The following is a 10,002-nucleotide window of genomic DNA, read 5'->3' on the forward strand; positions in this document are numbered from 1 at the left end:
ACATACATACATACCTAATGGCACTAGGAATATACAATATCAATTATTAGAAAAATAAGTGAGTGACTCACAGTCATAAGAAATTATTTAATATTAGTATTTTTTCTTTTAGAGACAAACATAACATACACATGGTTTTTACCTTCTATAAGACAAAGTGGAAAACTAACTGTTACTGCATTTACCTGAAACACAGCACTGACTGTGCCACAGATAACATGGTCCAAAATATTCAGCTGTACAGATAGGCCATGGTGTTGGATGTATGGTTAAGTTTTAGGAAAGGCATATATTTCCAGAAGTATGTTAAATACACTAATATCTATAAATAACAAAAGTTATCAGCAAAAACGCTTAGGTTATAACATTCCCAAACTTTCTACCATTTTAAGTGTTTCAGATATATGTTGTCTGACCAGTTCATTTGGTTACAGTTTTAAGCTAGTAAACCATTACCCTATAGGAGGAGCTAAACTAACCTACAGCACTGCACAAACTTCCCAAGGAAGGTAACTTGAAAAGTCTAAAAAGTGATTCCAATTATTCTAATTAACACTTGAGATGCTAAAAGAATCAATGACTCAAGAAACACTTTGAAGTAATTCCATTTTTCTTTATCACTTTCTAAAAATGTATTCACATAAATTTAAGATCCAGATTGCTTAAGAGTAGGTCTTCAAAGTAGGTTTATCACTAAAGCATTCTGATCCAAAGACATAGTCTTAATGCTTGTAATATGTAATTCTAACCTAAAATCACAATCCTTGGTTTGAAAACTTTAAAGCTAAGAAACAAGAAAATAAATCAGGGTGCAAATGTGCAGCAGCTGTAGCTATAAGAGTGGAAAAGAAATTCTATTTTTTCCATAAAGACTCTATGAAAATATAAAGCCCAAAGTCAGTGACGACAGAAGTTCACATATAAATGGTGTTTAAAAATAGAAAGTTTTCTAAAGCTTCTCATGAGATGTCAGTGAATAGTCATAATCTGAGTTAAGACCTTATACATCAAGGTTAAGTTATACATAACTGTGCTGATTTACATACCTTCTACAATGTCCAACTGACATAGATAATTTAGACACCCATAGGAATTCATAATGTCCTATCATATCATCTCTCAATACTGGATGTTTATAGTTTTATAGTTTTACTAGTTTAAGTACCAAGAAGCCCTTTTAGAGGAAGAGTTCCATCTCTTCCCTTGATCCCCCAAAGTATAGGTAACAAAATATAAAATTAAACAAGATTTATGTTTGATGAACTAACGTATAAAATTATCATTGGAATTTTCATAGTGATTGCTTATAAACATAACAGTCATCATAGAGCCTATAAAGTACATACTTAGTTTTATAAAAGAAATGTGGATCATCTCAAGGTAAAAAATACAGTGCTGGCTGCTAAAAAGACACTTTGTTGCAATAAGATGTGCAATAATGAGCAAAACTTCAGAAACCATGAATATGTTCCCCAAACTTTTAATATTAGTTAAGCAAGAATTGTTCTGCAGCAGCAGGATGCTTTTTAGTGGCTGACACTATAAAGCTAACGTTAAGAAAGAAAAAAGGCAGAAAGTGTGAGCAACAAATGGTGTAATCAAATTATTGCAAATGGAGATTAGCAATAAGAAGTGAGGAAGGTGACTGTCCACTCCCTTCTGATAAGACACCATCTTTAAATATGAAGTTTTTTGCAGGAAGTGGAACACCCATGTCAGCATATGATGACTGTGAAAGCAAACTTGAAAATCTGGGCTCTGCGTGAATATCCAATGTTGAAGCACCTTCCTGGAAAGAGTGAACAAAGTTAAGGACTGCAGTGACAGTTTTCTACTGGAATCTAAGAGGTTTTGAAGGCTCTGTTTTCTGCAAAGGCCATGTGTATCAATTTTCCTACAAACTTTCTGGTTTATTTCGGAACTGAACAGTAGAATTCCAAAGCACAGCTTAGGAGGAACCCAATCTGCTTCTGTTGTGGCACCAGAGGTTTGCTTTGTTGCTGAATCTATAGTTGCTTCCTCAATGACCATTTCAAATGACTCTGTACTCCCATTTACATCTGAGCCAGAAGCCAAATCAGGTTCTCCTCTCTTATCAGAAGCATCACTGAGTTTTCCATTTGCAAGCTGGCTGGAAGCATTCAACATGGCGACATATCCATAGAGATGCTCTGTTCCTTAGTATCTGCAATGCTTTATGTACACCCATAATGACCTGAGTGAACTCTCCTTGTAGTTCTGTTTCATCAAATGGAAATGGAACATGGACTGTTTCCCCTATCCCATGCAGACCATGTCCCTGAATTAAAACTGCAGAATGTGTTAAAGCATCATTCAACATCTTGAGCACATTTGAGGTAGGAACTACTTCAGGATCATGATCCCAAGATGTTATTAGCAATCGATCGTAACTCTGAAATATATCTGGCAGTTTTCGAAGGTCTTGTACCTTTGGACAATAAAATGGATGGTGGTCCTTGTCCAGCAATATGATAAATATACAGTTTAAACCAGACAGAGCTGACTTCTGGGATAGCTGGTCCAATATGCTGAGGGGTGCAGCTGCTGACAGGCCAGGTTTCATTGGTGAGGGGAGCCATGGAAACAAGCAGTGTGTAATTTTTGTTTACAACTCTGCTGCAAGTTGCAGGGTCCAGATCAAGAAGGCTTTCATAGCGTAAGAGATCCAGAGGAAAACCATAATTGGATTGGTCTGGCTGTGCAGTTTGCGCAACTAGATTTTTCTTATGATGCAGAAACAGTATTGTGTTTCTCAGAGTAAGTGCATGATCAAAATATCTCTGTGCTTCTCCTTCACCAGTGCTCTGAACTGGTGAAAGATTTCCCATCATCAAGAAGGCGGTAAGAGTGGAGTCAAACAAGAATGCGATGCGCTTCGTGTGTCCCGTAGACAGACTCAGGCTGTTTACACTGGTTGTGTCAGCTGGATCTTCTTGACTATTTGTATCAGTGTCAGTTGCTGATGAAGCTTCTTGTAATAGGACTCCTACCTTCCCCTCCATCCCATGACAACAGCATCTTCTGTGGATCTAAGGTACCCTTTAATCTGTTTATGGATGGAACATTTTTCCATGATGAATGAAGTTGATCCAAATTTATTACTTGGCCCTTCTTATGGGCAAAGCCCAATCGGCAATACACTGAAACAGCATTCTTAACCAGGCATAAGTCAATCTCAAGGACATTTGCAAGCTCTGCAGCATTTGTGTGCTCATCTATTGAAACAAGTATCTTATAGAGTAGAGTTTCAAAATGATCACCTTGCACTTGATTCATTACAAAACCTTCAAGAGGTGGAACTGCTGTATAACTGTCATCAGATATTGGTACATCGAGATAAATACTTTGTTATACAAACTATGTACTACATTGTAATCTAGTGATCCAGAGAGTTGAGGGCCTGAATCGGTGATCTTATCAATAGCACATTTCTCAGGCAAAGTGAGTATCTTGATGTCATCTTCTGTGATATATCCAGCCTGCACCACCCACCACACCTCTATGGTAATTTCCACTGGCTTTATTGGTAGAAGATCACGGGCTGTTTTCTTTCTGAAGAATTGTTTTGATGATCTACACTGATTCATATGATCAATATACAGGTTTCTTCCTATACCAAGAAACCTTAGACAGTCAGCAGCAGTAAAATTGGGCAATGAATCATAACTTTTCTCACTGGTCATAACATCCTCCATAATCCCAGTATAATATGAAAATGATGTTATCCTCAAGCCCTTCACCATAATATCCGATAGATGATGGGGTACAGCATGAGATGATCTCAGCTGTTCTTTAGCAGTTCCTCATAGTATCTGCGTTCATCTTTCTTGACATGTTTAACTAAGTTATTTCTGTATCGCAACTGATTGCAGTTACCGTACAGGACAACCTGCTTTTCATATTCTCTCTGTGAATTTCCAAAGACGACTGGGATTTTCTTCCTCCTCTGCCACCCTGAACAGCAAGACCAATACTTCCTGTATTTCCTCCTCCTCAGCCTACTTGATGTGAAAACAAGGATGAAGACCTCCATGATGAGCCATCTCCACTTAATGACTGTCTCACGTTGGCCGGCAACTTGTTCCAGGAGTAGTTGTGCCAGATGTGGAACTCCACGTCTATGTTCATGATGCCGCGGCCAGGGCCAGCGGCGGGCGCCACGACCACGACCCACACTAGGCCTCCCGCCTGCCTGCCCATAGCCTGTCGGCAGAGCGCCGCGGGAGGCCCGGCACCTTACACTGCAGAAGGCCGGGGCTGCCCCATGGCCTGGGCTCCCGAGAGTTCAGCGCCCGGCCCGGCCAACCGAGCTTGTAGTCCCAACTACTCGGGAGGCTGAGGCAGGAGAATGGCGTGAACCCGGGAGGCGGAGCTTGCAGTGAGCTGAGATCCGGCCACTGCACTCCAGCCTGGGCGGCAGAGCGAGACTCCGCCTCAAAAAAAAAAAAAAAAGAGCAGCAGCAATGGGAGGCTGGATCGCCTGAGCAGCTTGGAAGACCCTTTTGAATGTTAGACCTTCTGTTTGATGAAGAGACACATAGATGATCAACTTAGGCCAGGTTCAAAAGGCTCTTCAACCATATGGAAAGGAAACACAACCTCCTCCCACAAGGAAAAGGATTAACTCCCCCATTCAACTAGGAGACTTAATCTTACTAAAAACTTAGAAAGAAGGATTCCCCAAGAATCAATTACAACCAAAATGGAAAGAGCCCCTATCAGGCATTATTAAGCACCCCTACTGCTGTTAAACTTCAAAGTTAATTTATTTTTATTTTTATTTTGTAGATGAAGGCTTGCTCTGTTGCCCAGGCTGGAGTACAATGGCTCGATCTCGGCTCACTGCAACCTCCACTTTCTGGGTTCAAGCAATGCTCCTGCCTCAGCCTCCTGAGTAGCTGGGATTACAGGCACGTGCCACCATGCTCGGCTAATGTGTTGGTTTTGTTTGTTTGTTTGTTTGTTTTTTGTATTTTTCGTAGAGACGAGGTTTCACCTTGTTGGCCAGGCTGGTCTCGAACTCCTGACCTTGTGAAATGCCCGCCCCAGCCTCCCAAAGTGCTGGGATTACCGGCATGAGCCACCGTGCCTAGCCTCAGACATTCTTGAGTCCTCACAGATGCCAGAGGAAGATGCCATGACCTACATTTACAAACTCCCAGAACACTTAAAGCTATTGTTTTGCAAATGCACAGATAAGTATTAATAACATGATGCTGTGGATGAGCATGAAAGTTTTTCTCTTGCTCCTAATTATAATGTTTTCTCTCTTACCACTTTGCCCTTCCTATGCCAAGCAGGTTGTCCTGTACAGTATCTGTAATCAGTCACGATACAGAAATAACTTAGTTACACATGTCAAGAAAGATGAACGTAGACTCTATGAGGAACTGCTAAAGTACAGCTGAGATCATCTCATGCTGTACCCCATCATCTATCGGATATTATGGTGAAGGGCTTGAGGATAATACCATTTTCATATTACACTGGGATTATGGAGGATATTATGACCAGTGAGAAAAGTTATGATTCATTGCCCAGTTTTACTGCTGCTGACTGTCTAATGCTTCTTGGCATAGGAAGAAACCAAGATTACTACTAATCTTTGGTCCTTGCTTGTTTAACCTCCTTGTAAAGTTTGTGTCTTCTAGATTACAATAATTCCATGTAAAGATGATGCTGGCACAAGGCTTTCAACCCATCCCCTCTTCTGACCCAGAAAATAAAGACATCCTGCCTTTGGGCCTTTTAGAACAGGTATCCAGAGAGTTTACTTCTCCACTGCTAGGCAGGGTTTATGCCCATAACATCAGCATGAAGCAGTTACAGAAGATGAACCTCCACCCTTCTGCAAGCCCTTTAAGATTAAGGAGGAGTATAGAATCTCTGATGGGGAAATGAGGTAGGAGACCAGTAGGACTTATTTTCCAGTCACAACCCCATTGAACAGAGCAGGATCTGGTCAAAACAGGGCACAGTGAAGAAGCCTCTGGAACCAGCAGATGATGACGAAAGTGACCTCTAGTTGCCCTCACTGCTTATGAGCATAAAGACACTACCACTGGGACATGGCCAGTTTACAAATGTCATAGCAACACACCTTGGCAATGACCTGGAAGTTACTTTATATGGTTCTGGAAACTCCCTGCCCCTTTTCCAGAAAGTTCTGAATAACCTACCTCTTAATTGGCATGTAATTAAAAGTGGGTCTAAATACAACTAACTAGCAGCCCACAGGCACCAACTCTGGGCACACTGCCTATGGATTAGCCCTGCTCTGCAAGAAGCAGCACCAGTTCAATAAAAGTTGCTTTCTCTCACCAGCAGCTTGCCCTTGAATTCTTTCCTTGGCAAAGCCAAGGAAACTACAGTCTGGGAGAAATTTCAACAGGCTACAAACCAGCTTTGGGGCTCGCCTGCCCTGCGTCACTGTCATTGTTTCCTTGGGTTTCCCAAGAATGTACATGTGTGACACTGCTGCCCTGCTTATAGATCTGTTTTCTTGCAAGGAAACAGGAATATCTTGCCTGCGGCTTCCAGAGTTGAAGATACATGTAGTTTCACTACTGAGTGCTAACATTTAATTTTGGAGTCAAGTGATGCATTCAGACTGGTTGCTATCATTTTGTGGTATACATGTAATGAACACATTCATGATTGAGTTTCCTGCTTTTAGCTGGAGCAAGAAAGTTTTATAATTGTGATTTGTACAAAAAAATCATAGGCAAGAGAATGTGTGTAAAATAAACTTTATTGTCAGAGGTTTCTAAACGCTCATCCTTCAAGGAAAACGGAAATACGCTGAAGAATTGATAAACAGTCTACAGCAGTGTTATTCTAACTTAATCTTGATTCCAAGTCCTTGCCATTTTCCTCCAGCTGCTGTTGACTCCAGTTATATATAGGTTGGGGGAAAGGGGATTATCTATGGATCTAGGCATCACTGTCTCTTGGGCAATTATCACATTTGGAGGCTGAAGGGATGTGATTTCTATAATCAGACTAACCATTTGGAGTACAAATCTGGAGTGGCTGTAAAATTTGGTTCTCAGAGATGGAGCTTTCAGATTTGGACTTTCAGTTGTTCTGTTGTTTCAGTTTCTCTCATCAACTGGGGAACTGTTTGCGACTAAGCTTTGTTAAAAGTAGAGAAGAACTTTTCATAGTTCCAAAATTGGTTGTTACCTGAGACAAACAAAAATGCGCACACACACACACACACACACAGACAATGAAACAATAATCTTTGGTGAGGACTTGCTGATACCTAACTGAGGCTGGAGTGAGAGCTAAGTGGTGATACAGGCCAGGTGCAAACTGAGTGCAGCTAAGTGGATAATCTCTGGTAGTGAAGATAATCTCTGGCCTAGAAGAAGATAGTAATAATAGATTGAAAAGGAAGTCTCCTGAGATGAACTAGCTGGTGTAGGACACAGGACCTCAGCCACCTTATGATTCTAAAAGCCTTGCTCAAAGCCACTGCAGATGAGTTAGCTAGGTCTCTGCCACCTCCTCAGCATCAACTGACTCTCCATAATACTCCTGTGGAGAGAAATAAAGGTCTTTCCCACCTCCAGGAAGGGATTTGCTTAGCCTCAAATGTGCACATTCAGAAATAGCTTGTCATAAGAAAGAGAGGACAGTTTGCAGAGAAAGAACCCTCGTAAGTCCACATCCTATTCCTTTTAATTAAGAGAGTGGTGCCAAGGGAAGAGCCCTAGAACATCAAAGCCAACAGGGTGCTCAGATACCACCAAAGTACAGTTCCATCTTTGGCCATAAGGAGACAATGGTGTCAAGAGGCTCAGGCCATATGATCTGTAGGTAAAAAACCTGGGATGAGAATCGAGGCCTCAAACCTTTTCCACTACATCACAGAGTTCAGGAGCAGTTAGAGGGAAGGATTCAATCTGGAGAACACTAACAGGCTCTAGAGATTATTGGGTCATGGTGGCTGGGACAGAAATAAGGATTCACAGAAAGATGTTTATAGTAAATATTCTTTTACAGTAAATGTTCTTTTGGCATTTTGCTTGATAAAAAAGCTGAGAAAAAGTGAAAAAATTTTTTTTCTCTTTCTTTTTCTTTTTTCATTTCTTTTCTTTCTTTCTTTTGTTTTTTGTTTGTTTGTTTGTTTTTCTTTTTTTAGACAGTTTCGCTCTTGTTGCCCAGACTGGAGTGCAATGGTGCAATCTTGGCTCACCACAACCTGCACCCCTGGGGATCAAGCAATTCTCCTGCCTCAGTCTCCCAAGTAGCTGTGATTACAGGCATGCACCACCACGTCCAGCCAATTTTTTCTTTTTTTTTTGGATTTTTATTAGAGTGGGATTCCTCCGTGCTGGTCAGGCTGGTCTCAAACTCCCGAACTCAGGTGATCCTCTCAAAGTGCTGGGATTACAGGCGTGAGCCACCACACCTGGCCAAAAGTAAAAATTTTCTAATTGCAGTTCAGAACCACTTATGGGTTGTGAAGTCAATATAGTGGACTGCGTACTACTACAGGCTTTATTTAAATACTAGGTAGGGTGGATTACACGTAGCAAAAGATTTTTTTTTTTTTTAATGATTACAAAGAATTGGATATTTCTCACTGCACCTTGTGGTCAGAAAAGTTTGAGAAACTGCTCTACATAGGTAAATTATAGGTTCAGTCTATCCATCTACCTCTTTTTCTCTTCTCTTTTTTCCATGCTATGCAAACAAGACCATGGAGAGAGGAAGGCAAATTCCATCAACGGGTAGTGTTAAGCTTTTTCTATGAGGTAGCTGCACATTTGGGATACCTCTTTGCCGGTGACTTGAGATTCTAGTAGACAGATGGTCCTTTTCGTCTCTAGCCACATGTTAAAATTACTTGGGAGCTTTTTAAGACTACTAGTGGCTTCCATCCACCTGCAAGCATTTAAATCAGAATGTCTATGTGTAGAGTCCAGGCACTTGGGTTAGTTAAAAGCTCACCAGGCTTTATAATATGACAGAATGGTTTAAAGCTACTGAGTAGACCCACCTATTTCCCACCATTGTCTTTGTTTCTCTTTCACCATAGGCTTCTTTCCCATGAGAAAGTAAAGATTTCAGTCTCTCTTTTCACATTCTCAAGTAAATCACTATCTTTCTCAATCGGACTGCCAAGGCAAAGATTTCTTTCCATTTATCTATCTGGATTTTTACAAAATTGGCCTCTGGATTCCCTTTTCTCAAAGCTAATTCACCAGAAAGATACCGTTCAAGTCAAGGAACTGGGCCTTCATACACCTGCACCTGTCAATCATGGGTAAATACTTTGCAGGCGGGGTTGCTGGGTGCTGTGGGATTGACATAAACTCCCAGGTATTGCCAGCTCTGAGCCTCAAGCAAGTTTGTGACTAAGTGACCCCAGTAGTCTGAGGACAGTCCTTACTCAGAAGGGTCTTTGGAAGCAAAAGCAAACATAGGCATGAGAGGGTAAAAAAAAAAAAACAAACAAAAAACAAAAAACAAAAAATTCTCATGTGATCTTGGCTTATACCTAATAGAACTTGTGCAAGAATGCATATTAAGGTGGGTATTGTACACAGCAGAGCTTAGTAAATACCAAGTGTGGAGTTTAAGGGATAGGCTGAAGAGATTTTGCAGGTTTGTAAACATTTTTGCAAGTTTGAACATACTTTTGTTTGCGTTTGTTTTTTCTCCTTAGTGGTAAGAGCTAGGCACAAAAAGGTAGCTAGGATATTATGATTTGAATCAATAAATTTGTATTTTGTCAAGGACCAAGATGAATTATGATGATTTCAATTTTTTAGTACTTTATTTTCATCAGTTTGAAAATTAAGACTTTTGGTCCTTTTTTGGCTTATGGCACCTTTTTCGTTTTCACACTTTCTTAAAGACCAGTAACTTAGAATCTAAATTATGATTGTTTATTGTTTCAGTACTCTAGGGGAAAGTTGATTTAATCTTGACAAAATGTATTCAATTAAAATAATTGTTCTCTTAAAT

The 10,002-nt window shown here is 40.5% G+C and overlaps 1 long non-coding RNA gene and 1 pseudogene across 3 annotated transcripts in view; both read right to left on the reverse strand.

Moving 5' to 3' along the window:
* Nucleotides 1–1,054: 1,054 nt before the first annotated feature.
* LOC105549779 lies at nucleotides 1,055–4,149 on the reverse strand (annotated as a pseudogene). The gene is made up of 2 exons (XR_001007609.1): nucleotides 4,071–4,149; nucleotides 1,055–3,948 (listed from the first exon to the last, which is right to left on the reverse strand). The product of XR_001007609.1 is annotated as a protein FAM91A1-like (transcript).
* Nucleotides 4,150–6,754: 2,605 nt separating this feature from the next.
* Nucleotides 6,755–10,002, reverse strand: part of LOC105549777 — a 24,425-nt gene continuing 21,177 nt past the window's right edge. For both annotated transcript variants that reach the window (XR_001007608.1, XR_001007607.1), the window contains exon 2: nucleotides 6,755–7,206. This is a non-coding gene — a long non-coding RNA (uncharacterized LOC105549777). The remainder of the gene's footprint in view (nucleotides 7,207–10,002) is intronic.

The sequence above is a fragment of the Mandrillus leucophaeus genome, unplaced genomic scaffold (assembly GCF_000951045.1).
Source record: "Mandrillus leucophaeus isolate KB7577 unplaced genomic scaffold, Mleu.le_1.0 Scaffold457, whole genome shotgun sequence".
In the NCBI taxonomy this organism is placed as follows: Eukaryota; Metazoa; Chordata; class Mammalia; order Primates; family Cercopithecidae; genus Mandrillus; species Mandrillus leucophaeus.